Source organism: Canis aureus, chromosome 7, assembly GCF_053574225.1.
Source record: "Canis aureus isolate CA01 chromosome 7, VMU_Caureus_v.1.0, whole genome shotgun sequence".
NCBI classification, from domain to species: Eukaryota; Metazoa; Chordata; class Mammalia; order Carnivora; family Canidae; genus Canis; species Canis aureus.
In genome coordinates this window covers 29,788,917-29,816,762 of record NC_135617.1, presented here as the reverse complement: position 1 = coordinate 29,816,762, position 27,846 = coordinate 29,788,917, and the positions used below count along the sequence as shown (strand labels likewise).

At 37.6% G+C, this 27,846-nt stretch overlaps 1 long non-coding RNA gene across 3 annotated transcripts; it reads right to left on the bottom strand.

Annotated features, from left to right (window-relative positions):
* Window positions 1-2,769: 2,769 nt before the first annotated feature.
* LOC144316805 (uncharacterized) lies at window positions 2,770-27,488 on the bottom strand. 3 transcript variants are annotated; one of them, XR_013382659.1, is made up of 5 exons: window positions 27,240-27,488; window positions 5,239-5,332; window positions 4,901-4,997; window positions 4,180-4,249; window positions 2,770-3,283 (listed from the first exon to the last, which is right to left on the bottom strand). It is a non-coding gene; the product is annotated as an uncharacterized LOC144316805 (long non-coding RNA). The 3 variants fall into 3 exon arrangements; XR_013382657.1 differs by having other exon boundaries at window positions 4,901-5,332; XR_013382658.1 differs by having other exon boundaries at window positions 4,180-4,997.
* Window positions 27,489-27,846: the final 358 nt, after the last annotated feature.

The following is a 27,846-nucleotide window of genomic DNA, read 5'->3' as shown; positions in this document are numbered from 1 at the left end:
GGAAATACTTTTCAGGACTTCTAATTTCACTGTACAAAATAGTAAGTTGTCATAAGGTTGACTATGAAGGACTTTTGTTCATCTTCAATTATTGCAGATCTAGCGTATGTATCCTGAACCATAGGTGTTCTATTTCCTCACTTACTATTTAAAAGAAAGGGGGGAGGGGTGAGAAACTTTCCTTTTCTTTACCATTCTGTTGAGACCTATCAAATTAACAAACTATTTTGTGCTGATCTATTAGTGGGAGCCAATGGCTAGTGGGGTTTTCAGTACTGATATAGCCTTTTCAAGATGTCTTAATTCACCAAATTCCCTAGTAAATCCAAAAATGGGAGTGTTTTTAGGCACTCATAGTAGTTTGAGAGAGAGATTTGGGAATAAACTGGTTCTAAAGCAAGCATGGCCCGGAGTTATTCAATTCATATTAAAGCTGTGGAAGATGATTCTATATAAAGTTCAGCTTCTATGATCTTACGTTGCAGCAAGCTGCAATCTCTACCTATAAAAGAGCCAATGAGGACTAGCTGAATGGATATAAGAATTACATTAAATTCAATGAAACATATCGAGCACATGACATATTTCAGCACTCTGATAGCAACTGCAGAGGACTTTTAAAAAGCAACTTAGAATCCAACATGGGGATTAGATAGATACATATTATCACTGGTGGTAAAATGAAATACTACCATGAAAGGGAGACAAGGCATTGTGAAGCTATAAAGGGATCAGTTGGGGGGATCAGAAAAAACTCCTAATGTTATCTATGGAGAAATTTGGGGATGAATAGGATTTTGTAGAGCATCTGAAAGCAATGTCTTGTTGCCATATTTGCCAGTGCAGGGAAAAATTATAGAAGACTCTGAAATGGACCAAAAAGATTCCTGGATGACTTCAGTGGAAAACAAGGTGGAGGGATGCCTGGATGGCTCAGCGGTTGAGTGGTTGAGCTTCTGCAGTCAGCTCAGGCTGTGATCCTGGGGTGCCAGGATCAAGTCCCACATCGGGCTCCTGCTTCTCCCTCTGCTTGTGTCTCTGCCTTCTCTCTGTGTCTCTCATGAATAAAGAAAAATTTAAAAAAGAGAAAAGAAAAGAAAAGAAAAAAGAAAGAAAACTAGGTGAATCAGCTGTTTCTATAGGGTCCCTGGGCCTTTCATTGCCCTTGAGCTATTTTACCATTCTATAACTTGCAGATAATCAGACGCAATGCAGATGACTTCTGTTCATAGATATATAAATCTGTCTTCTGGCAGGTAGTCCCTCCCCATTACCTATGTCAGTCCAGAGAGCTCATGTAGAGTCCTGGTACCAAGTCCTAGCACCTAGATTGTCAGCAACACTTTCACAGCCTCTCTCACTGAGGTCTCTTCCTGTAGAGCATAGTGTCCAAATAGGTTCCAGTCTCTTTAGCTGTGGAGCCCATAATATCTACTCTTCCAGTTCCTGCCATGTACCTTCCTCTCACTTCTGTCCCTACCACACAGGAATCATTTTGTTTTTAAACATAGAGTTATATTGTCTCCTGAAACAATGTAACTATAGACCGTGGATTCTAGACTGTGAAGAGACAAATATCTGCTTATGTTCATCTCCATGTCACTTTCTCTTTAGTACCTGAAGCATTACAAATTCCTCTAAAAATAATGAGAACTGAAAAATGAGGAATCATGGTCACCTTAGAGTTCTCTGAGGTTGTCTCATAAGGTGAGACATGTCCATAAAATCCATGAATTATGTCCATAAAAATCCATTAAATTTTAATGGAAATCAATATATTTTAGAAATATTATTTGGACTCCACAGATATGCTTTTTTTTTTGAAGTCGTGTAAGGGCACAGAGCATGTCATTAACAAGAGTGGAGAAGAGATAAGCAGACACATTCTGAGGAGGGTCTTCTCAAGTCGGGTTGTTATTCTATCCTACTATTGGGTTTCATTATTCTACCTTGAAGGGCAGCACAAAATAGTGTTGCATTGGTGATTAGAAAGTTCAAGAACTAAGAGAAATCATAATAACACAGAAGGAATGCTTTTCTTACTGCATGATCTGAAAAAAGAAAGAGATGCTACTACAGATTATGTATTACTTTAACTGAATCTCTGTATGTGACTTGATTACTTTTTTTGCCATATTTAAGGTTGTAAGATAGTATATTCATCATGACCTCGCATCACATCATGTCTGGATATGTAATTATAAAATAATTAAACCGCCTTCATGAAATTATATGAAAATTAAATGATTACATTTTAGAAGTGGGTTGCTAGATCCTGTTCAGTTTCTAACCTATAATAAACTTGGCACCACTAGAGAGGGTTGGAAGTGAGACATAAAGTGAACATTGCTTGGCATTCTTCCACTAAAATTCCTGCTGTGGAAGATTGGCCCTTTCAAATAACACCAGATACTACACTGGTATTTAATTTAAAAATCTTTAATCAACAAAGATCTCAACAACCATTTAAATTTCACTGTATATCAATTCTAAGTACCAATTATAAAATCATTGCTAATGCCATCAATAAAACAGGATCCTTTGAATTGAGGGCTTTGGGACTACTGAAACCATAGAGATCAAGAGGTCACTATCTTGTTTCTGAAAGGAAAATTCTATGGTTAGTGTAGCTGAAATTAATAAGAGAGGTCTTGAGTTTTTGAATTGAGTTAAAACTGCTTTAGACAGACATACTGCATTTAGTTACTCTCGTTATAATTAACATGGTAAAAGTATAGCATGCTTTAATCTGCCATCCTGAAAAATGATGTTCATTTTCACAGTTATGAGTATCTTAACGAAGAAAAAAATAAGGACAAAGACACCCTTTCATAAGTGTCAGGGAACTGTAAGAGGAAGATCAAATTTATTTAAGGAGAAATTTCCAGATGATGGGTCGTATTGGGAAATTACAGATTTAGCCCCTTGACTCAGCAGATATAACAATATCTCAGCCAACATCATATGATGTCTGAGCATCATCTGTTTAACTACCTCCTACCATTTTAGATTTGCTCAGCATGTTTTATATTTCAATTCAAATTCACAATTTATCCACACACTTATGACAGAATGAAAGAATACAAAAACAGGAAGAGGTTCTAAGATACTCAAAGTCTCTGAGGTAAACATGCCAAGAATCCACCTTGGTTGCCATTTGGGGAGCAGGGGATGATTGCCACAGGCAGACTTGAGGAGAGGTGGAAATGTGTTGGAAACAGCAGCTGGTAAGTGTGGGGCAGGAGAGAGATTTGGTGCTGGAAGTATCTCACAGTCAAAGGAACTACAAGTTAGAGATAGGACAAAAATGATTCTGGGAAACAAATAAATTAGACAGTAGTTTCCTATTGGGCTATTTATTGTTTTTCTAATTTGCTTCTTCATATTCATAATATTTAAAATTTTGGAGCCATAAGGGATCCCTGGGTGGCTCAGTGGTTCAGCGCCTGCCTTTGGCCCAGGGCATGATCCTGGAGTCCTGGGATCGAGTCCCGCATCGGGCTCCCTGCATGGAGCCTGCTTCTCCCTCTGCCTGTGTCTCTGTCTCTGTCTCTCTCTCTCTCTCTCCATGTCTATCATGAATAAATAAATAAAATCTTTAAAATAAAATTTTAGAGTCATAGATATGAGAGAAGAGGGGAGCAGAATTCTATTTTAAGTAGGGTGATCACTGCAGTTTTCTTAGATTGTTACCATTTCCTGTTCTTAGCAGAGTCAGTGTTTTGTTTTAGCAAGACAGAGGTGGAACAGCAAGGAGTTTAAAGTTAAAATACTAGGACGGTTAAGTACTCAGATTTTTTCATCTTTTTTAGCTCTCCAAAACCAGCTTAAAGCTTAAAACTCTCAGTGACACCAAAAGGAGCCCCCAGGATTGCATTATCCTCAGAGGAGGTGAAACAAAACTAGAATTAAACCTGGACCAGATCCTAATAGTAGCAAATGTTTTCTAGGTTCCTTTAAACAATTCGGAGAAGAAACAGAGATTTTTGGATGTCTCCACTAGATGGCAGTATAGAAACACCTTTATTTTCACTTTACCCATCTTTCCAAAGTAGCCAGGAAGGAGGCAAAACACTAGGTAAAGTAATCCATTTAGTGTTTTAAAAATTGCTACAGCTTATTAATTTAACTAAATCTTTAAATCATAAGCCTAAATGACTTGTAACAGATTTGCCATACCTTAATTCCCTATCAGCAAATATAGTTCAATTGATGAGAGATTGGCTCAAAGGCAGCTTTAGATTTGTTGCTTCCTGTTTCAGAGGAAACTGAATAATAAGAAGGCAAGAAAACTGATAATATGTGAGAAGGCAGACAGGAGAAAGAAATACATTTACAAGAAAATGTATAATCTTGAATTTTCTTTGGTTTCCATTAAAACTGCCAGTGCCTCAGAAGATTGTCAGTTTAATGTTCTATCAGTAGTACCATAATTTATTCTTTTGTTACACCATGAGGATTGGAGATGAAGAGTCCCAGGCTAGCAGGAGGTACAGGATGAGATTACATATGCAAATAATTTTGTAGCTCTTGTACCAGGAGAGGGTTGGTCTTGTAATATTTCTTTTAAGTTGCACAGAGAAATCTTTGGTCGGTTGCCAGAAAGCAAAATTGTGAAGTTAAATAAAGAGAGAGAGAAAGGAAGAGAATAATATTTGAAAGGGGTATGCAAAGCTCTGATGAAAAGTCAGAAGATGTGTGACAACTGCAGTGTCTGTGATTTTTTTTTTTTTTTTTTTTTTTTAAGAGCTGAGAATGGAGGGAGAAGGAGGTGGGTAAGGAATATAAAGCAGTTTGGAGAAGGAAGGTTAAGTGTATTCAGGCCTGGGGAATTGAGGACATCTGGTCATATGCAGAAAAATCGATGTGACTGGCAGTGGGTAGGAGTAACCCAGGTCACTTGCCTTCCTAAGGCAGGTCGGCTGCTTCTTGATTCCCCTTCCCAGGAGCAGTCATTGATGTTTCACAGAGCCGAGGTGCCAGATGCTGCTTCTTCCCTGCAAGAGACAAGCAGACACGGAGGCAGAATTTCAGACATCAAAGAGCCTGCGCAGACTGTGTCTGCAGCAGACAGATCTACCTGGCCAGTAAGGTCAGGGAGGAATGGGGATGGACGTGGGACACTTGCGTGCCAGTTGGAGTAGGGACGGAGAGGGGTTGTTTGGAACAAGCTTTCTTCCTCCAGTGCACAGTCGCTCAGTGAACTTTTTTTCCCCCTTCCTTTGTATTTTAGCTTACAAACATTGACTCCTCTCTGAAAAGGTCACCCTCCTATTCAGACAGAATTTGTGACTGTGTCAGCAGCTGGGAATGCCTTGGAACCAAAGAGAACCTATTAGGAGAGAAAAAAAGCCAGAGTCATGGCTAAGCCAAAAAATGGGGAAAAGATTAACCTCTAAATTTTTTTTAATGGCAACAAGAACACACAACATTTCTCTTTGATTCATAACCTTAATAAATTCTACTTATGGTTTACAATAATTCTAAGGTGTTCTAAAGACAATTTTGTATTAGAAAAGGATTTCATATTAGTTTGAATTACTTTAGGAAAAAAATGCCCTATTCTACTATTAACAGTTATGGAAAAATCTATAGGGGAACATTTTTTACTTTCTCTAATGAAGAAAGAATCTAATGAGGATTGCTGAATTTTAGAGATCAGAGAGTTGTTATACCCATAATAAAATGTTGGGCTATTACATCAGAAAAGCCTTGGTTCATTTATTTTGACACAAGTATTTGCAATAATTTAGTTTCCTTGGTAAATGGTCTGTAGACTCTTCAAAGTGTTGTTTGCTAAAATATTATTAATGTGAATTCACTCTACACAGCTCATAATTTTGCTGAGAAATGAGACATGAACACTAACTATATTTTGTGGTAGCAAACGTTGGAGGAGGGGAGCCAAGGGAGAAGCAACAGTGAATGGTGTGGTTGAGTTTATGGGAGTTCACAGCACTACCAACTGGAAAAAAAGAAATGCAGAAACTTGGATTTTGCTACCAATTATCATTCAGAATCAGCTTGAAAAAGAAAGTGGTTAATAAACAACACATTGGTGATAGTTACTAATGCATCCACAACCTGCTCAACTCAACCCCTGTCAGCACTGCAAAGAAAGCTTCAGGCCACAAACACCCTAGTATATTGACTCTACACAAAAAGCATAACCATAGTCCAACCAACTCCAAATGAGCACATTTTCATAGTTCCTGGGAAACTTTTTGCAGGAGTGAGAGATTTTGAGGGAGACAAAGTTAAGCGTGTAGGAGAGTATGGACAGTTATGGACAGAGTTTCTCCATCCCACACTTCAGTTGTACTGGGGCCCATGGTGCCAGGTGACTTTTTTGCTTTGTTTCTGTGGAGTTGTTCTTGCTTCTCCACCCGAGAGCCTTCTTTCCCATCCTCTCTCTATTCTCCTTTGTTCTCCCACACTCATTCCAGGCAGTCGTCCCTCGTCCCTCGGTCTCCAAAGCTACTCCTTATCTGAAACCCAGATAAGCTTTCAGGTTGTCTCTACCTTATGCTATCACGATTTTTATACACAGCTTTATCTTTTATTGAACTATAAGCTTATTGTAGGTAATGACTTTGTCAGAATGATCTTTTCAGACGACAGGTGCTCAGAAGTATTTAAATCACCTAATCTTCATACAGTTCTGGGAACTGTGAGCACCGGAATTTTCCTAAACACTCAATGTAATGTTGTTCCCATGTGCTAAATTAATTCACTTAACAAAGGTTTTGAATGTTCTCATCCATCCAGTATTTCATTAAATTTATGCTGGACATCATTCTAATATGACCATACTCCCACGCCCTACCCCAGGCTGCATGAGGGGAGTCCATTCTGGCCTGGAAGCAGGGGACTAACTATCCCAGTTTGAACAGGACTGAGGGATTTCTTTTTCATTGCTAAATCAGGGATAGAAGGTGAACTGGAAAAGTTGGTCACCCTAACACTGCTCCCCAAGTCCCCTTAAGAATTTCTGTTAGAGGTCTCATTTTGTTTTCTTGTCTCTTTTACTAGACTGAGTTTTTTTTCTCTCTCTATCCCTAGTATCTGTCACATTGAATAAATAAAAGAAAGGAGAAACACGCATGAATAAGGGAACAACAACAACTTTATTTCCCCATGAGGAGGAGAAACATCCTGTGTTTCATCCTCCATCTAAAGAAAGCAGGTTTTCACCTGCAGTCCAGAGATTCATGGATACCTTTGGCACCCTCTTCATAAGGAAGAGGCCCAAGGAGCACACCATAAGCTGCCTGTACTCTCCCCTTTGCACAACTCAAATGTTTTCTCTTAAAAAGTCTTCCTCCACCCTCCTCCCACTCTGGGAAGATTCAGTTGTTCCTCATTTTGGGCTTTTGGAACACTTGTTTGTTTTTTCTGCTACCCAAAACGTCTTGAGCTATCTGTGTCTTACTCATTTTCAGATCACTAGAAGTTAGCATTTTATCTGGTCCATAGTAGGTACTCTGGAAAAGACCAGAAGAAAATGTTGAAAGTACAGTGAAATTTATTTACAATTATATCATATCAGAAATAGAAATGAGAGGGGGCAGCCCTGGTGGCTCAGAGGTTTAGTGCGGCCTTTAGCTCAGGGTGATCCCCAGTGATCCTGGGGTCCCGGGGTTGGGTCCCGCGTTGGGCTCCCTGCGTGGGGCCTGCTTCTCCCTCTGCCTGTGTCTCTGCCTCTCTCTCTCTCTCTGTCTCTCATGAGTAAATAGATAAAATCTTAAAAAAAAAAAAAGAAATAGAAATGAGAGGGGCTAAGGAGATACAATAGCAAAATATAATGACTAAGTACTCTGTATTCATTATTTTATTTCATCCTCACAATAAGCCTCAAGAATTTAAATTATCCTCATTTTATGGAGGAAAAAATTAAAAATCAAAGAGATAAGTAATTGCCCAGTCACATAGTTCATGAATGGTACAGTCTAATCTGGCTTCACATTCAGTTCAATTTACTTGCTTTTATGTAGGGATAGAGGGTTGTTTTTGTTTTTGTTTTAAGATTTTATTTATTGGGATCCCTGGGTGGCTCAGCGGTTTGGCGCCTGCCTTTGGCCCAGGGCGCGATCCCGGAGTCCTGGGATCGAGTCCCACGTCGGGCTCCTGGCATGGAGCCTGCTTCTCCCTCTGCCTGTGTCTCTGCCTCTCTCTCCTCTCTCTATGACTATCATGAATAAAAAAAAAAAAAAAAGATTTTATTTATTTATTTCAGAGAGAGAGAGAGAGAGGACATGAGTGGTGGGCAGGGCAGAGGAAGAATTACATGTGTGGCTCAATTCCAGGACCCTGAGATCAGGACCTGAGCGAAGGCAGATGCTTAACCCACTGAAGCATTCAGGCATCCCAAGAGATAGAGGTTTTTGACATGGTTGGTAATAGTTACATATGTGAAAAAAGCAGGAATTTGGGGAACTGGCTACCAGTATATATTAGGGATGGAGAAATAGTGAGAAAAGTTTATATAATTATTAAAACAGTTTGTGGAACCAACCATCTTACAAGTTCCTTTGGAATGTGATATGTACACTTCCCCAGAGACTCTAGATTTGGGGATTTGTAGGGAGGACAAGTCAGAGTACAGGCCTGGGCTCAATTATGTTTTTATATTTATTAGTGAAATGTGAGTAAATATAATTATGTGACTGTGAGGGACTCAGAAGAAACAAATCCAGTACCAGATCACATTTCAGGTGTGAACTCAAATCCTGGAGATATTTCACTTACAATAGGAACCCTTAAAAGAAAGGATAGTTTGTAAAGGGTCCTAGGATGGAAAAGCCTTATAAATTTTAATAGAAGGTACATGTGTATATCTCTGAGTGAGGGGGGTATTCAAGGTTATAGTTGTATTATTATGTATGTGAAGAAGGAAAATTCCTTTATATCCTATGACTGGGTTGGGAAGTAGGTGAAAGAACAACAGACACTTCAAAAATTTAAGTTTGAATTTTTAAAGATTATGGTAAAATACAACCATTTTTAGGTGTACAGTGGCAGAACAAGAGACCCTTTAACTTGCCAATTAAAAGAACTTCCAGATGAAATAGTCGTGTTCAGGTAAATATTTTGTCTATTCAGGGGCACCTGGGTGGCTCACTGGTTGAGTGTCTGCCTACAGCTCAGGGCCTGATCCTGGAGTCCCTGCATCGAGTCCCATGTCGGGCTCCCCACAGAGAGTCTGTCTCTCCCACTGCCTATGTCTCTGACTCTGTGTCTCTCATGAATGAATAAATAAAATCTTAAAATATATATATATACATATTGTTGATTCAAAGATCAGCTCTCTACTAGGAATGTTCCTTGAGTAGAAAAACTCAAGATAACGTCTGTAGGGGAAAGTACTCTTAGCAATGTGGCCCTTTGGCATTTACTAATTATTTTCTAATGGTCTTTGCCACCTGGTGGATGGTCTGAAGTGGTCTCTGATTAGTATGTAGTGAAATGTAACTGGAAAGTCCATTGTGACATTCTAGCTATTCCCATCTGCATCTTGTCTCAAAGAGGCACTCCAGGAGTTGAATATCCAACCTCTAACTATCTTTCTTTGGAAGAGGAGAGACTTTTTTCTTTTCTTCCTCCCTGGAAGAGACCTCTACATCATAGTCTTCTTTTTCCCCATAGCACTAAGCCCAGTGGCACAACCTTAATTGTGGATGAACTGTCCTCTCCACCCCTTGAAAGAAACACTTGATTTGGGTCTGCCAAGTACATACAGCTCTTAATGTGGGAGCCCTGTCATAATCTGGAAACAGGAATAACTGAGGACCAAGTTGCAGCACAATATTATTCTTTTTACATATAGAAATAAACCTTTAAAATTGATAAACTTGGATCAATGACTATATGACATCTTTTCTAGATCCTTTCTAAATCCAATCTTAACAGAAAAAAATGGTTGAAAACTTTTTTCCCCAGAAAACAAAAGGGAAGAAAACAACTCACTTATTTAAATATTTAATGTGTCCCTTAGATGTGCTTCCCGTGCATCTGGCTGACTATATAAACAAGAATTAGATTGAGAAAAGGGGGGAGGGCACCAAAAGTAAGTTATGATTCCTCACATGCATGCATGTGATACATACACATACAAGATGTGATACAAGATGTGATTTGAAATAACATGCGACTTTCCCACTTCTGAGTTTATTTTACTCACAGAAACAATAGAAGCCTATAAATGAGTCTACAGGTTTTGAGTCAAACTGTAGAATACATGCTCTTTATTTCTATCAGAGAAACTTTTGAAAGATGAATGAAGTATCTTGCTAGTCTTTCGAATAATTCTGCAAGTTTTTCTCTTTTCAAAAACAATATTCAATTATAGTCTTTGCTTTTTTTTTAAATTTTTTTTTTTTTTTTTATGATAGTCACACAGAGAGAGAGAGAGAGGCAGAGACACAGGCAGAGGGAGAAGCAGGCTCCATGCACCGGGAGCCTGACGTGGGATTCGATCCCGGGTCTCCAGGATCGCGCCCTGGGCCAAAGGCAGGCGCCAAACCGCTGCGCCACCCAGGGATCCCTGCTTTTAAAAATATCCATGGAAGTTTTTCCTGACAATGAAATCATTATGTTCCAAGGTTTTAAAAAATTATTAACCTTCCATATTTGATAATTACATGCTGATAAATACTGTATTAAGTATATTAAGAATAAAAGCTTTCTTAATATTTAATATCCACTTTAAACATTTTTGTCTTTTCCAGGATAAAATAATGTGAACTAAAGATAGCTATCAATTTAATTAAAACTGCAATATGGCTGAGTTTTTTTTTAATATTGAGATCAGTTGGACACTGATCTCTCAGGCATAGTTAGTTAATTTGCATTAATATTGGAACAAGAAAAATTTTTATAAACAACGTTTATACTTCTGGTTTTCCAGAGGTCTTTTATTATAGAAAGGGAAAGAGATCAAAAGGTAATGAAAAGAACATAAGTTCTAACAGAAAGAATTAATCTGAAAGAACCAAAAGTACAGAGATACGGCTAACCCCAGCTGCACCAGACTACATTGTATGGCACCAATGTTAACACTTACTTTTGCTTAGATTTATACAATTTTCCTTAGATTTACTATGATTTTACTTATTCTGAATTGTTCTGCTGCTAGTATAGTTAATACACTCATATTTGTTTGTTTGTTTTTTAGAGTTGATACATGATGTTACATTAGTGTTAGGTATACAACATAGTTGTTGAATATACTCCTTTTAATTTCACATAAGCTTGTTCTCTCCTTATGCAAGCAGTGGTACCAATCAGATGAGGATTTAAACAGTGCAGCTCTCTAAAAAACCAGGGACATTTTTGTGGTAGCTGCCTGTGAATTTCAAATTAAGCTGTCCTATAAGACTTTAGTTTTCCTCTATCCCCTCACATTCTCCATCTGACCTTAGTCATTTCACAATGGACTACAGAAAAGGGGGGGAAAGTCTCTGATCTTTTTCAAACCTATTTCAGGTTCACAGATCAATATATACTGAATACCAACTTTGAGAAACTACAGAGACCTTTACCTTCTTTTGTATTTTCCTAATATTGATCTTTCTTTATTTCCTATATTCAGGGAAAGTGTGAGATGCATAGAAGGGTTACAAGTAAGTGGTTTTATGAGGTTAAGATAAAAAATAAACCCCTGGTGTTGGAACACCAATAGAGAATGCACAGTAGGTATGAATAGTGTTGGCATCTAGAATTGAGAGAATTGCTATGGTCTGAAGATCTTTAGGGAGCTATAATTGTACTGGATGTGCCTATTAAAATTATGAAGAAGGCAAATTTTTTGTTTGTTTGTTTTTATTCATGAAAGACAGAGAGAGAGAGAGAGAGAGAGGCAGAGACACAGGCAGAGGGAGAAGCAGGCTCCATGCTGGGAGCCTAACGCGGGACTCCATCCGGGTCTCCAGGATCAAGCCCTGGGCTGAAGGTGGCGCTAAACCACTGAGCCACCAGGGCTGCCCAAGGAAGGCAAATTTAAGCAAAAATAATAGCTAAGATTTTTTGAGTACTTTCTATGTATCAGGACTTTTCTAACAAGTTTAACTTATTTAATCTCTATAATCCCATTGTGCAGGAGGTACTATCATTATTTCTGTTTTACAAATAAAGAAAGTGAGGCACAGAAAGATAAATTATGTAATGTCATATAGTTAATAAATGCTGGGGTACTTACACTCATGCAGACTGATACAAGAGGCTGTGCGTTTTATCTATATACAAAGAGTTGCCTAACTGTGGTAGATTTGAATTCATTTAGAAACAAACTGGAGTATAGAAATGAATCCTCGCATATACAGTCAAATGATTTTTGACAAAGATATCAAGAGCACTCAATGGGAAATAGTCTCTTCAACAAATGGTGATAAGAAAACTGGATATCCATATGCAAAAGAATGAAACTGAACCTTTATTTTATACCATATACAAAAATTACTCAAAATGGATTAAAGGTCTAAATGTAAGACCCAAGATCATAAAACTCTTATAAGAAAGTATAAGAGAAAAGTTTCATGACAATGAATTTGGCCATAATTTCCTGGATATACAAAAAGAACAGGAAACAAAAGCAAAAATAGGCAAATGGAACTTTAAATCTGCTGAGCATTCAAGGACACAAATAGCAGAGTAAAAAGGCAATCCACAGAATGTGAGAAAATCTTTGCAAATCAGATATCAGAAAAGAGATTAATATCTAGAATACACAGAGAACTCCTATAACTAGAAAGAATAACAACAACAGACAAAAAATAATCTCAATTTTAAAAAAGACAAAAGAGTTGAATAGGTCTTTCTATAAGGACAATATAAAAATGGCCAACAAACATATGAAAAGATGTTCAACATCACTAATAATTAGAGAAATGTAAATCAAAACCACAATGAGGTATCACTTCAGACCTATTCAGATGCCAACTATTGAAAAAAAAAAACAGAAAATAATCAGTGTTGGTGAGGATACAAAGGGATTGGAACATTGTGCACTGGTGGTGATATTTTAAAATGGTGTAGCTGCCAGCATATACCAAAAACATTTCCTGAGGTTCCAGGTCCTGGACAGTGCATGACCACTTCCTAATATAGTATTTCTCTCAGGAACAGTAAATATAGCAAGCTATCATAGCATGTAAAAGACAGAAACCTAGATATAATGATAAGACAGAGAAATTCTCCCCTGAGGAAAGATCAAGAAGAAATCACAGCCAGAGATTTGCTCAAAAGAGATAAAAGCAATATATCTGAACAAGAATTTAGAACAATAGTCATGAGAATACTAACTGGACTTGAATGAAGCAGAGAAAACACCAGAGAAACCCTTGCTGCAGAGATAAAAAGACCTAAAAACTAGTCAGGCTGAAACAAAAAAATGTTATAACAGAAATGTAAAACTGACTGGATGTAATCACCATGAGTATGGAAGAAGTAGAGGAACAAAAATCCATAATCTTTCTAAAAGAAGATATAATTATGGAAAATAATGAAGCTGGGAAGAAAACTGAAAGAATGCTATTAGATCACAAATATAGTCTTAGGGAACCCAGTGATTCCACAAAGTGCAATAATATCTGTATCATAGGAGTCCAAGAAGAAAAGTGGGGAAATAGGGGTGGAAGGTTTAATTGAACAAGTTATAGCTGAGAACTTCCCTAATCTTCAGAAGGAAATAGGCATTCAAGTCTAAGAGTCATAGAGAACTCTGAAAATCAACAAAAAACAGGTTGACACCAAGACATATTATAATGAAACATGCAAAATACAAAGAGAAAATTCTGGAAAGCAGCTAGGGACAAAAGATCCTACAAGATTCTTTAACCTACAAGGGTAGACACATAAGGTTAGCAGCAGACCTGTCCACAGAAACTTGACAAGCCAGAAAAAAAGTGGCATGATATACTCAACATGCTAAATGGGGAAAATATACAGCCAAGAATACTAAATCCAGCAAGGCTGTTATTCAGAATAGAAGGAGAGATAGAGTTTCCAAGACAAGCAAAAACTAAAGGAGTTCATGAACACTAAATCTCCTCTGGAAGAAAAATTAAAGGGGACCCTTGGCGCAGGAAAGAGAGACTAAAAGCAACAAAGACTAGAAAGGAACAAAGATAATCTACAAGCCGGTGTAGCCATACTTGTATTAGACAAACTAGATTTTAAACCAAAGACTGTAATAAGAGATGAAGAAGGGCATTATATCACCATAAAGAGGTTTATCCAACAAGTTGACCTAACAATTGTAAATACTTATGCCCCAACTTGGGAGCAGTCAAATATAAATCAATTAATAACAAACTTAAAGCTCATTAATAATAATGCACTAATAGTAGAGGGCTTTAATACTCACAGCACCAGACAGATCATCTAAGAGGAAGATCAACAAATAAATAATGGCTTTGGATGACACACTGGATCTGATGAACTTAACAGATATATTCAGAGCATTTCCTCCTAAAGCAGCACTCTTTTCGAATGTACATGGAACATTCTCAGAATGGATCACACACGGGGTCACAAAGCAGACCTCAACCAGTACAAAAAGACTGATATCATACCATGCATATTTTCAGACCACAGCACTATGAAACTTGAAGTGAATCACAAGAAGACATTTGGAAAGTCCACAAATAAATGGAGATTAAAGAACATCAGACTGAAAAATGAATGGGTTAATCAGGAAATTAAAGAAGAAATAAAAATATATATATAAATTAATGAAAATGAAAACACGACAGTCCAAAACCTTTGGGATGTAGCAAAGGCAGTCATAAGAGGGAAGTATATAGCAATACAGGCCTTCCTCAAGAAGCAAGAAAAGTCTCAAATATACAACCTAACCTTCACACAAAGGAGCTAGAAAAGGAACAGCAAAAGAGCCTAAAATGAGCAGAAGGGGAAGAGGATTAGAGCAGAAATAAGTGATATAGAAATGAAAAAAAAAAGCAAAAAAAAGAACAGATCAATGAAACTAGGAGCTAGTTCTTTGAAAGAATCAATAAAATTCATTCTTCTGCATGTGGATGTCCAATTTTCTTAGCACCATTTATTGAAGAGACTTTTTTCCAGTGGATAGTCTTTCCTGCTTTGTCAAATATTAGTTGACCATAAAGTTGAGGGACCATTCTCTTACACCATACACAAAGGTAAACTCAAAATGGATAAAAGATCTAAATATGAGACAAGATTCCATCAAAATCCTAGAAGAGAACACAGGCAACACCCTTTTTGAACTTGGCCACAGCAACTTCTTGCAAGATACATCCATGAAGGCAAGAGAAACAAAAGCAAAAATGAATTATTGGGACTTCATCAAGATCAAAAGCTTCTGCACAGCAAAAGAAACAGTCAACAAAACTACAAGACAACCTACAAAATGGGAGAAGATATTTGCAAATGACCTATCAGATAAAGGGCTAGTATCCAAGATCTATAAAGAACTTATTAAACTCAACAGCAAAGAAACAAACAATCCAATCATGAAATGGGCAAAAGACATGAACAGAAATTTCACAGAGGAAGACATAGACATGGCCAACATGCACATGAGAAAATACTCCGCATCACTGGCCATCAGGGAAATACAAATCAAAACCACAATGAGATACCACCTCACACCAGTGAGAATGGGGAAAATTAACAAGACAGGAAACAACAAGTGTTGGAGAAGATGTGGAGAAAGGGGAACCCTCCTGCACTGTTGGTGGGAATGTGAACTGGTACAGCTACTCTGGAAAACTTTGTGGAGGTTCCTCAAAGAGTTAAAAATAGACCTGCCCTACGACCCAGCAATTGCACTGCTGGAGATTTACCCCAAAGATACAGATGCAGTGAAACGCTGGGACACCTGCACCCCGATGCTTATAGCAGCAATGTCCACAATAGCCAAACTGTGGAAGGAGCCTCAGTGTCCATCGAAAGATGAATGGATAAAGAAGATGTGGTCTATGTATACAATGGAATATTACTCAGCCATTAGAAACGACAAATATCCACCATTTGCTTCGATGTGGATGGAACTGGAGGGTATTATGCTGAGTGAAATAAGTCAATCGGAGAAGGACAAACATTATATGGTCTCATTCATTTGGGGAATATAAAAAATAGTGAAAGGGAATAAAGGGGAAAGGAGAAAAACTGAGTGGGAAATATCAGAAAGGGAGACAGAACATGAGAGACTCCTATCTCTGGGAAACGAACAAGGGGTGGTGTAAAGGGAGGTGGGCGGGGGGTTGAGGTGACTGGGTGACGGGCACTGAGGGGGGCACTTGATGGCATGAACACTGGGTGTTATGCTATATGTTGGCAAATTGAACTCCAATAAAAAGAAATAAAAAAAAGAATCAATAAAATTGATAAACTCCTACCCAGACTTATCAAAAAGAGAGAACCCAAATGAATAAAATCATGAATAAAAGTGGAGAGATCACAACCGACAACAGCAGAAATACACACAATTATAAAAGAATATTATGAGCAATTATATGCCAAAAATTGGGCAATCTGGAAGAAGTGGATAAATTCCTAGAAACATATAAACTATCAAAACTGAAACAGGAAGAAATAGATAATTTGAACAGACCTATAACCAGCAAAGAAGTTGAATCAATAATCAAAGATCTCCCAAAAAATGAGAGTCTAGGGTCTAGGGTCTCATTCTCTGAGAATGGCTTCTCAGGGGAGTTCCACCAGACTTATCTTTTTTATTTTTTGAGATTTTATTTATTCATTTATTTGAGAGAGAGAGATCACATGCGGACAGGAGAGGGAGAGAGAGAGAGAGAAGGAGAGAGAGAGAGAAGCAGACTCCCATCTGAGAAGGGAGTCCCAGGGTCCTGGGATTGAGCCTCACGTGAGCTGAAGGCAAACACTTAACTGACTGAATCACCCAGGTGCCTCCCCTAACAGACTTTCAAAGAATTAATGCCTATTCTTCTGAAGCTGTTCCATGAAATAAAAATAGAAGGAAAACTTCTAAACTCATTCTATGAGGCCAGCATTAGCTTGATTCCAAAACCAAACAAAGACCCCACTAAAAAAAGAGAATTACAGACAAATATCCCTGATGAACATGGTCATAAAAGTTCTCAAAAAGATGCTAGCTAATCAAATCCAACAGTACATTAAAAGGATTATGCACCATGATCAAGTGGGATTTATTCCTGGGGTGCAGGGGTGGTGGTTCGATATCAAATCAATCAATGTGATATACCACATTAATAAAAGAAATGATATGAACCATATGATCCTCTCAATAGATGCAGAAAAAGCATTTGAAAAAATACAGCATCTTTTCTCGATAAAAACCCTCAAGAAAGTAGGGACAGAAGGCCATATACATCATAAAGCTCATATACAAAAGACCCACAGCTAATATCATCCTCAGTGGGTAAAAATTGAGAGCTTTTCCACTGAGGTCAGGAACATGACAGGGATGTACACTCTCACTACTGTTGTTCAACAGAGTACTAGAAGTCCTAGCCACAGCAGCCAGACAACAAAAAAAGGTATCCAAATCAACAAAGAAGTCAAACTTTCACTCTTCACAGATGACATGATGCTCTATGTAGAAACCCCAAAGACTTCACCAAAAATTGGTAGAACTGATATATGAATTCAGCAGTCACAAGATATAAAATCAACATCGAGAAATCTGTTGCATTTCTATACATCAGTAATGAAGCAGCAGAAAGAGAAATTAAGGAATCAATCCCATTTACAATTGCTCCAAAACCCATAAGATACCTAGGAATAAACCTAACCAAAGAGGTAAAAACTATAGAATTCTTATGAAAGCAACTGAAGAAGATACAAAGAAATGGAAAAACATTCCGTGCTCATGTATTGGAAGAACAAATACTGTTAAAATGTCTACACTTCCCCAAAGCAATGTACACATTCAATGCCATCCCTATCAAAATACCACTAGTATTTTTCACGGAGCTAGAACAAATAATTCTAAAATTTGTATGAACCCAGAAAAGACCCTGAATAGCCAAAGTAATGTTGAAAAAGGAAGCTAAAGCTGGAGGCATCACAATTCTGGACTTCAAGCTTGTATTATAAAGCTGTAATCATCAAAACAGTATGGTACTGGCACAAAAATAGACACATAGATCATTGGAACAGAATAGAGAACCCAGAAATGGACCCATAACTAATCTTTGACAAAACGGGAAAGAATATGCAATGGAAAAAGGAGAGTCTCTTCAACAAATGATGTTGAGAACACTGGACAGCCACATGCAAAATAATGAAATCAGACCATCTTCTTACACCATACACAAAAATAAATTCTGAATGGATGAAGGACCTAAATGTGAGACAGGAAACTATCAAAATCCTAAAGGAAAACACAGGCAGCAACCTCTTTGACCCCTTGGCCCTAGCAACTCCTTACTAGACATGTCTCTGGAGGCAAGGGAAATAAAAGCAAAAATGAACTATTGGGACTTCATCAAGATAAAAAGCTCAGCACAATGAAGGAAACAATCAGTAAAACTCAAAAGCAGTCTACGGAATGGGAGAAGATATTTGCAAATGATGTATCACATAAAGGACTAGTACCCAAAATCTATAAAGAACTTATCAGGGGATCCCTGGGTGACTCCGCGGTTTGGTGCCTGCCTTCGGCCTGGGGCGTGGTCCCGGGGTCCCGGGATGGAGTCCCACATCGGGCTCCCTGCGTGGAACCTGCTTCTCCCTCTGCCTGTGTCTCTGCCTCTCTCTCTCTCTGTGTCTGTCATGAATGAATAAATAAATAATCTTAAAAAAAAAAAGAACTTATCAAACTCACCTCCAAAATAAATAATCCAGTTAAAAAATGGTCAGAAGACATGAACAGATATTTCTCCAAAGAAGACATACAAATGGCTAACAGACACATGAAAAAATGCTCAACATCACTCATCATCAGGGAAATACAAATCAAAACCACAATGAGATACCACCTCACACTTAACAGCTAAAATTAACAACTTAGGAAACAACTTATTGGTAAGGATGTGGAGAAAGGGGAACCTCTTACACTGTTGATGGGAATGAAATTAGTGCAACCATCCTGGAGAACAGATGGAATTTCTTCTAAAAGTTAAAAATATAACATCCCTATGACCCAGCAATTGCACTACTAGGTGTTTGTGCAAAGGATATAAAAACACAGATTTGAAGGGGTATATGCACCCCAATGTTCATCACATCACATCAGCAATAGCCAAATTATGGAAAGAGTCCAAATGTCCATCAACAGATGAATGGATACAGAAGATGTGGTTTATATGTAAATGGAATATTATTCAGCCATCATAAATAATGAAATCTTGCCATTTGCAATTATGTGGCTGGAACTAGATTGTATTATGCCAATCAAAATAAGTCAGTCAGAAAAAGACAAATACCATATGATTTCATTCATATGTGGAATTTAAGAAACAAAACAGATGAATATTGGGGAAAGGAAAAAATAAGATAAAATCAGAGAGGGAGGCAAATTATAAGTGACCATTAACTATAGAGAATTAAGAGTTTCTGTAGGGGAGGTGGGTGATGGGCACTAAGGAGGGCATATGTTGTGATGAGCATTGGGTGTTTTATGTAAGTAATGAACCACTAAATTCTACTTCTGCAATCAATACTATACTACACATTAAGTTGGATTTAAATAAAATCTTGGGAGAAAAAATTTAAAAATTAAAAATTAATGGAGTAGCTGCTATGGCAAAAAACAGTATGGTAAACATAGAACTATCATATGACCCAGTAATCCCATGGAACTACTGTATAATCCAGCAATATATCCAAAAAAACTCCAAAAGGATTGAAAGCAGGATCACAAAGAGATATTTGCACACCCATGTCCATTTGGAGAACTATTCACAATAGTCAAGAAGTAAAAGCAAACTAAAGATCCATCAATGATCAATGTGGTATATGCATACAAAGAAATATTATTTAGCCTTAAAAAGGAAAGAAATCTTGTCACATGCTGCAGAATAGATGAATTTTGAGGACATTGTGCTAAGTGAAATAAGCCAGTCACAAAATGACAAATGTGGAATGATTCCACTTATATGAAGTATCTAGAGTAGTCAAATTCATAGAAACAGAAAGTAGTATAGTGATTACCAGGGACTTGGAAAGGAGAAATAAGGAATGTTGTTGGTTTAGAATTTCAGTTTTGCAATATGAAAAAATTCTGAAAATCTGTTGCAGAACACTGTGACTACAGTTAACACTACTGAACTGTACAGTTAGAAATGGTTAAGATGGTAAACTTTATGTTTTTACCACAATTAAACATTAAAAATAAGCAAATAAACTGGAGACAGTAACTAGCTGAAAGATGCACATGAACACTTCTATTATTTTTAAGGTATATTTCTGCTCTGCTGTGTTTTTTTTTGAAAAAAATAGTTTTATACACATATAGATTGTTCCCTATACCTTAAAAGTTTCCATTAACCTGAAAAGAAAGAAAACAAGTGCTTATTATTAACCCACAAAATGTTATTTAAATGTGAGGAAGAATTAATGGCTGCAATTAGCATCAAATTTAAAATATATATATATGGTTGTAAAATGTCCCTCATTATCAAGACTTTGGGGTCTGAAAATTGCAGTAACTGATACCTCTGTAAGAACTATGATTAATTGGGAACTTTTACACTTCAAATACAGAAGGAATAAAGGAAGAAAAATTATACTCAGCCATCTTTTTTCATAATCTTAGTGCAATCCTGGTGAGCAAATATCAGTAGAAAAGTCCTGTCAACTTATATTCATAATGTTTTCCACACATATTCATAATGTTTTCCACATTGGATGCAACAGTTCCTATCTCTCTGTAGAACCTTTCTCTAAAGTCACCAGTATCCATGATCTCCAGAACATTTTATGAGCTACCGATCCTATGTGTTGTCATATTCAGTGTCTCAAATCTTCTGAGCCCATCATCTAACAATTTTCCAAATAATAAGTAGTCTGGATTTATAAAATAAACCAATTCTTTTAGCATACTGTCTCATCGAAATAATATCTGATTCTTTTTTTAAATTTATTTTTATTTTTATTTTTTATAAATTTATTTATTTATTTATGATAGTCACACACAGAGAGAGAGAGAGAGGCAGAGACATAGGCAGAGGGAGAAGCAGGCTCCATGCACTGGGAGCCCGACGTGGGATTCGATCCCGGGTCTCCAGGATCGCGCCCTGGGCCAAAGGCAGGCGCCAAACTGCTGCACCACCCAGGGATCCCAATATCTGATTCTTTAATTCATATATATTACAAGGACACACACACACGCATATCTGTAAGGATATTCTCAAACAATAAAACTAACTCTGATGAAGTAAATATCCTATTGAAGAAAATGTTTTGTATAGGAAGGGGACAGGAAGGAAGAGTGTTTGTCCTCCAAATCATTGAGAGCCTTCTCAATGATTCTCAGTCAATAAAAGAAATAGTAGGTTAATGAAGCGAAGCAGCATTGAAAAGAGAAAGAAAAAGAAGAAACCAATATTTGAGGATTAAAGGAAGACAGTAAAGACAGGAATCTTTCCAGGAGAGCTGAGAATAGAGTTTGGTTGTTGGTCAATTCATTTATGCCTCATTAATATTCAATATTGGTTAGATTGTATTACTTCATCACTGATATCATTATTATTGGAGCTAGTTTTTTCTCTTCCATTTGTGCATGCTCTAGTATATCTCCTCAAATGAGACTATTTTGAAAGAATGTATTATAAGGGAGCATTGGAAGAATGAGAAAGGTAGTAAGGCCATTGGAAGACCCAGTGGGGAGAGGACATTACTCTGCCCAAGATAAGAAAGTCATCATAGAGAGAAACAAGATGGTGATCATTAGCAAAGAGTTTAAGTTCCTTTTCCTTTAGCAATAGCAAAGAGAGTTCTCATACCTCTCCAGGTTCTAGAGCCAATTGTTTATCTTGTTTAGTGGCTTCCCAGAAGGTGTTGAGTGAATAGGTAACAGCCAGAAAAATGGAGTGAGGGCTACTAGAGTGGAGAGATGATGACTCCCCAGGCCAACAGCCAAGAGGAAATTCTCAATTGCTTCAAGATTCATTGCATGAAGAGTTCCAGAAAGTCCTGGGAAGTTGAATATAAAAGTAATTGCATACCAACGTCTTGCCACAGCTTCTCTGGAAGACAATGTGTCAGAGATTGTCATTTAGGTGAATGGGCTCTATAAGCAGAGGTTGCTCAGGAATCCATGGGATCTCTGTAGAGAATAATTCTCTTGTAGTTGATATATATGCTATGCAGAATTTCCCATTAATTAAATTTTTTAATATAATTCTGTGGCAAGAGTTCTTGTATTGAATTTCAAGTATTTCTAGGCTTGGGGGAAGGAAAGAACAGGGAGAAAATTACAACACTGGCTAGTATTGTCTGAAATTAATTATGTACAGGGAATTTATAAAAGATTGATTACAAGGATGATTATCTTCACCCATGATTTTCCTATTCTTTACTAATCATGTGTCTAGCTATTGAATCAATGTGATAGTTCAGCAAAAACTCTGATAGTCTTTAAAGTCTTGTTTTTGTGTTAAATGAAGATCAACCATCCGTCTCTCTTCTAGTATTTTTTAGCGTAATGCAAAGTCGTATCAGCCGATGACTAACAGATTTTTTCTGGTAAACTTTTTTTTTTTTAATCTCTTTGGTGGGATAGTAAGGTTATGTATTATTAGCACAATAAATACATACACACATATGGATATACATGCACACATATGGAAACCACTTTTGCAAGTACAAATGAGTTGGGTTTCAAAAGTTTCACATTTAGATCAGCTGATCAGAATTTGGAATGATTAGATAATCAAAAATATTGCTAGAATTTAGTGCTTTTAAAGCTATGTTAAAATTAGACAATGGTACTCCACAAGGAGTTTTTACAGAAAACTACAAGAGACTAATGGTCTTTTCCCAGTTTTCAGGGTAATACAATTATTGGATATTTTCTTGGTTTTAAGAGTCCCCCCCCCAAAAAAAAAAAGTTTTCTCCCAACAATAAAAGAACATCTGAGAGTTTACTATGATCTAGGTGTTTAGCATAAATCATCTTATTTTTTAAAAGATTTTTAATTTATTTATTCATGAGAAACACACACAGAGAGAGGCAGAGACATAGCCAGAGGGAGAAGCAGGCTCCTCACAAGGAGCCTGATGCAGGACTGGATCCCCAGACCTGGGATCACACCCTGAGCCAAAGGCAGATGCTCAACCACTGAGCCACCCAGGTGTCCCTACATCATCTTATTTAATCTTCATAACGATCCTATTTTATATAGAAAAAACCACAAATGACTAATTTTCCCACACACTGCTCAAATACTAGGTGGTAGAGCTAATGTGGTAGATTTAAACATGTCCTCAAATTCTTCTACATTTCTCTCAGACTCTCTGTCCCCTTCCCTTGAATCTAGGCCAGCATTAGTGACTCACTTATGATCAACAGAATCCAATAGTGACATTTTGTGATCCCTGAGACTAGGTCAGAAAAGTTCATGCAGCTTCTACCTGGCTCTGTTGTGCTGCTTGTTCTGGTAGAAGCCAACTGGCAGGTAAGAAATCTGACCATCCTGAGACTTCCATGCTGGAGAAGCCACAGACAGACACTCTGGTCATCAGCTCAGCATCAACTGTCGGTCATTAAGTAAACCATTTAAATTTCTAGCAGAGGCAAGCTCTCAGATGCCTACAGCCCTATATTTAACTGCAAATGCATGAGTGATTCCAAGTGAGAACTACTAGGTTGTTATGTTAGAGTTGAAGTAATTCATTATTAATTAATGACACCAGAACAGCCAATAATAGAACCTAGGTTTTTTGGCCCCCATTCTCATCTTAATCTTATGGCTTTCCTTAATATTGAAACCTTTGATATTGTTTCTACTTTTCCATAATAAAAACAAGTATGAAACTCAATTTAGTATAAAATTATCCATTTAGCTATTTAATTAACTTTAGGATATCTGTAGTACTTTGAGTTCTGCAAAAGAAAAATTCCCTGAATTCTCTCCTGTCTCTTAACCAGAGAATCACTACTTTACAAACAATGGTCAAGTTCTCACTCAACCAACATTTGTTAAGTACCTACTATATGTCAGGCAGTGTAAAAACTGCTATAGAAATAAGAATGAATAAACATTAATCTTGTCAATAATGGGGGGCTGAGAGAAAATGGTGAAGGATGTGCATATAAACAAATAGGACAAAAATAAGAAAAATTCTGTGATAGAAGAATGCACAAAAGAGATGCTGGTTGAGCAGTGTCTAGAGGTTAGTGCCTCATGTGGTTGGAGGAAGCAGGGGAATGGGATGGAGACAAGAAAGGACTCCCTGGCCTAGTTCACCTGTAGCACTAACCACAAGCTCTTAGTCCAAGATCCCTTGAGCACTGACCAGTCAGAAAGGAGAGGCTGGAGAGAAGAATTCAAAGGGTGAAAGCTAAGATCGTCTTCCAAAAACACAGCTCTGAGGGGATGCTGAACTTGACAGAATCCAGATGTAGGCACTCAGATGCTACTCTGTCAGGAGAGTTTCTAAAATAAAGGTTGCCTGTATTCATTCAGTCTATCAGGCAATGACTTTGGATGAAGACATTTTTCTCTCATTTTTTTCCCTCTATAAAATAATTATAATAGTTCTTACTCCTTTAAAAAAAAAGATTTTATTTACTTATTCATGAGAGACACACAGAGAGAGGCAGGGTCATAGGCAGAGGGAGAAGCAGGCTCCCCATGGGGAGCCCGATGAGGGACTCCATTCCGGGACCCAGGATCATGCCCTGAGCCAAAGACAGACACTCAACTGCTGAGTCACCCAGCATCCCATAGCTCTTACTCCTAAACTGATTTTTGTTTTCAGAGTAATGAGGTGAGTTAATGTCTCAGGGATGGGAGTTATCATTATTTTAGTAGTATAGGTTTACATGTTAAGAATAAGGAAAACGGGCAGCCCTGGTGGCGCAGCGGTTTGGCACCGCCTGCAGCCCAGGGTGTGACCCTGGAGACCCGGGATTGAGTCCCGAGTTGGGCTTCCTGCATGGAGCCTGCTTCTCCCTCTTCCTGTGTCTCTGCCTCTCTCTCTGAATGAATAAATAAGTAAATATTAAAAAAAAAAAGAAGGAAAACATTTCTTTTGTCCAAGAAGTGTACTCTCTTCAAGGGAGCTATTTTGGACATATTGTATCTCTTGTTCAATGAGTTAGCAAGCAATGTTTTCTCATATGCTTTGGGTTGCTCACATCTTTCATTTAGGCACCCACAGCAGAGACTTCCCTATGTATTTAGTAATTTTTGTAACCATATTTATTTTCTTACCTTTCTTTATCTGCCCAGACTCCTGTTTGGGTAACTTTTAGAATCAGAGCTGTGGAACACATGGCCTCACCTGTCCCACTAAGAGTGAACCTGCGACTCAGGCTGGCTAACAAGAGTATTGTATTCCTCCTCAAACACAGTGATTGGTCTAAGGATGGGCAAGTGATAAAAGGAAGACAGAACGTTTTTAAGGATTGCTATGAATAAGCAAAGAGAGAAGGCTGTTTATTCATTTGAGGTTATGAACTACAAGGACTGTGTAAATCTGGTGCCATCAATACTCATCTTCTCCATTATGTAGACACAGCCAGCCTACAAATTAAAACCAACACACAAAAAAAGCAATATTAGTAAATTAATACATGCATAAAATGATTCCTGGAAACTTCAATTTAAGTACCTAGTTCTATTCTGGAAGTTATTACCCCTTGGGCTTTTGGGTTAAAGAAACCAATTTTTTTTCTGGCTTAAATTGGCTTGAATTGAGTTTCTGTTACTTCCAACCAAGAGTACTGGCTAATTAAATTTATTCTTGTACAATTTGGGGGTTCTTGGATCAATTCCAACATCTGCATTATATGGGAGAAGTGAACTTCACAAAACACCAAGAAATTCTTGGACATCAGCAGTTTCTGAGAATTTCTGAGAATTTAATGGTATTTACCAAAAGATAGCATTAGATTCCATGGGTTAAGGATTCAGTCCTATAAGACTCCCCCCTAATCCTCCACCTACTTCAGATGATGGTCACAAGTCCAGATTATAATTTGTACTTCTGACTGACTGGCTATATAATCAGAGATTCCCAAGACATCCTCCTCAGATTTGACTAATTTGCTAGAGCAATTCACAGAACTCAGAGAAATGTTTTATTTACTAGGTTATCAGTTTACTATAAAAGGATACAACTCAGAAACAGGAGAGACATATAGGTTGAGGTAAGGGGAAAGGGCTTGGAGCTTCCACCCTCTCTCTGAGCAGTCACTCTCCCAGCACCTCTAAACGTTCACCCCGAACCCTGACCTTTTGAGTTTATGGAGGTCATATTACCTAGGCATGACTGATTACATTGTTGACCATTGGGATTGATCCAACATCCAACCCCACTCTTGTCCCCAGAAGTCAGAAGGTGGGACTGAAAGTTAGTTCTCCTGGTAACCCGCCCCCATCCTTAGGTGTTTCCAAAATTTATCTCATTAAAATAGCAAAAGACATCTTGATCACTTTCAATACTTAGAAGAAATTATAGGGGTTTTAGAAGCTGTGAGCCAGGAACTGTGGATGAAGACTAAATATATGTGAGTAAAAAATTTGGTTATCTGAATGATCGAATATATATTTCTTATAAATAATAATATTGTAGATGCATAGTTCTGGAAACAACTTTTGAAATACCATCTTAGTATCCTCCTTCCAAACTCCCTGACATATTCATTCAGTATGGTGTCATGTTAGGGGCAAAGCTTTGAACATATTACTGGGTTTTAATATCAGCTCTACCTTGCAAAAGTTTATGTGTCTTTAAGCAAACCAATGATTTCCTTACACCCATTTTCTCTTTAAAATACGGATATTTTAATATGCACCTCTCAGATTTATTTTGAGGTGATTAAGGTAAAGAACTTAGCTTACCACCTCTTCTACAGGCTATCCTGGACACCAAAAATGTGAAGGAGAGGCCTGGGCAACATGTATGTCAAAGGATATTTCTCTCTTTTATTCCTCAAGTCATGTCAGAGCTTCCAGAAGACAGTATTTTCATAGTAGAAGTTTCATGACACTCTCTTAGACATTCATAGTACACCCCAGGTACATGTAGGTCAGAGCCATATCTACATGCTATCATTGATCCTAGGAGTTGAGGTAGTCACTAACCCATCTAAGGAGTCTGGTTGAACCTAAGTGTCTTCCAGAAAGTCTTCCACCACTCCCTTGGCAATTGCAGACACAACCAGAAGAAGGAAAGCCAGGCAGGCAACCAAACTGTCTGGAAGCACCTAGGGTTTATATTGCAGCATCCATTCTCTGCCAAGAAACAAAGACATCCCTCATATTAGTATTCAGCCCTGAGGAAAGAATAAATCTTTTGTCTAATCTTTATCCATTTTGGTAATTTGTTCTTGCCTCACTGATTTCAAAGAGTAATGTAAACTCTTTTCATGGTTGGTTGAGAACTTGCGTTTAGAAACAATAAAAAAGAATTCAGAGTTCAAAGATGTACATCCTCAATTGTGTTAGCTTCTCCAGCTGCCTAGCTTGAGCTCTAGATTGGTTGTTACAGGTTAGCTTTATGCCTCAAAAATTGCTTTTCTATTTATTTTTTAAAAATTTTATTTAAATTCAATTTGCCAACATATAGTATAACACCCAGTGCTCATCTCATCAAGTGCCCTCCTTAATGCCCATCACCAGTTACCCTATCCCCATTCCCCTTCTTCAACCCTTTGTTTCCCAGAATTAGGAGTCTCTCATGGTTTGTCTT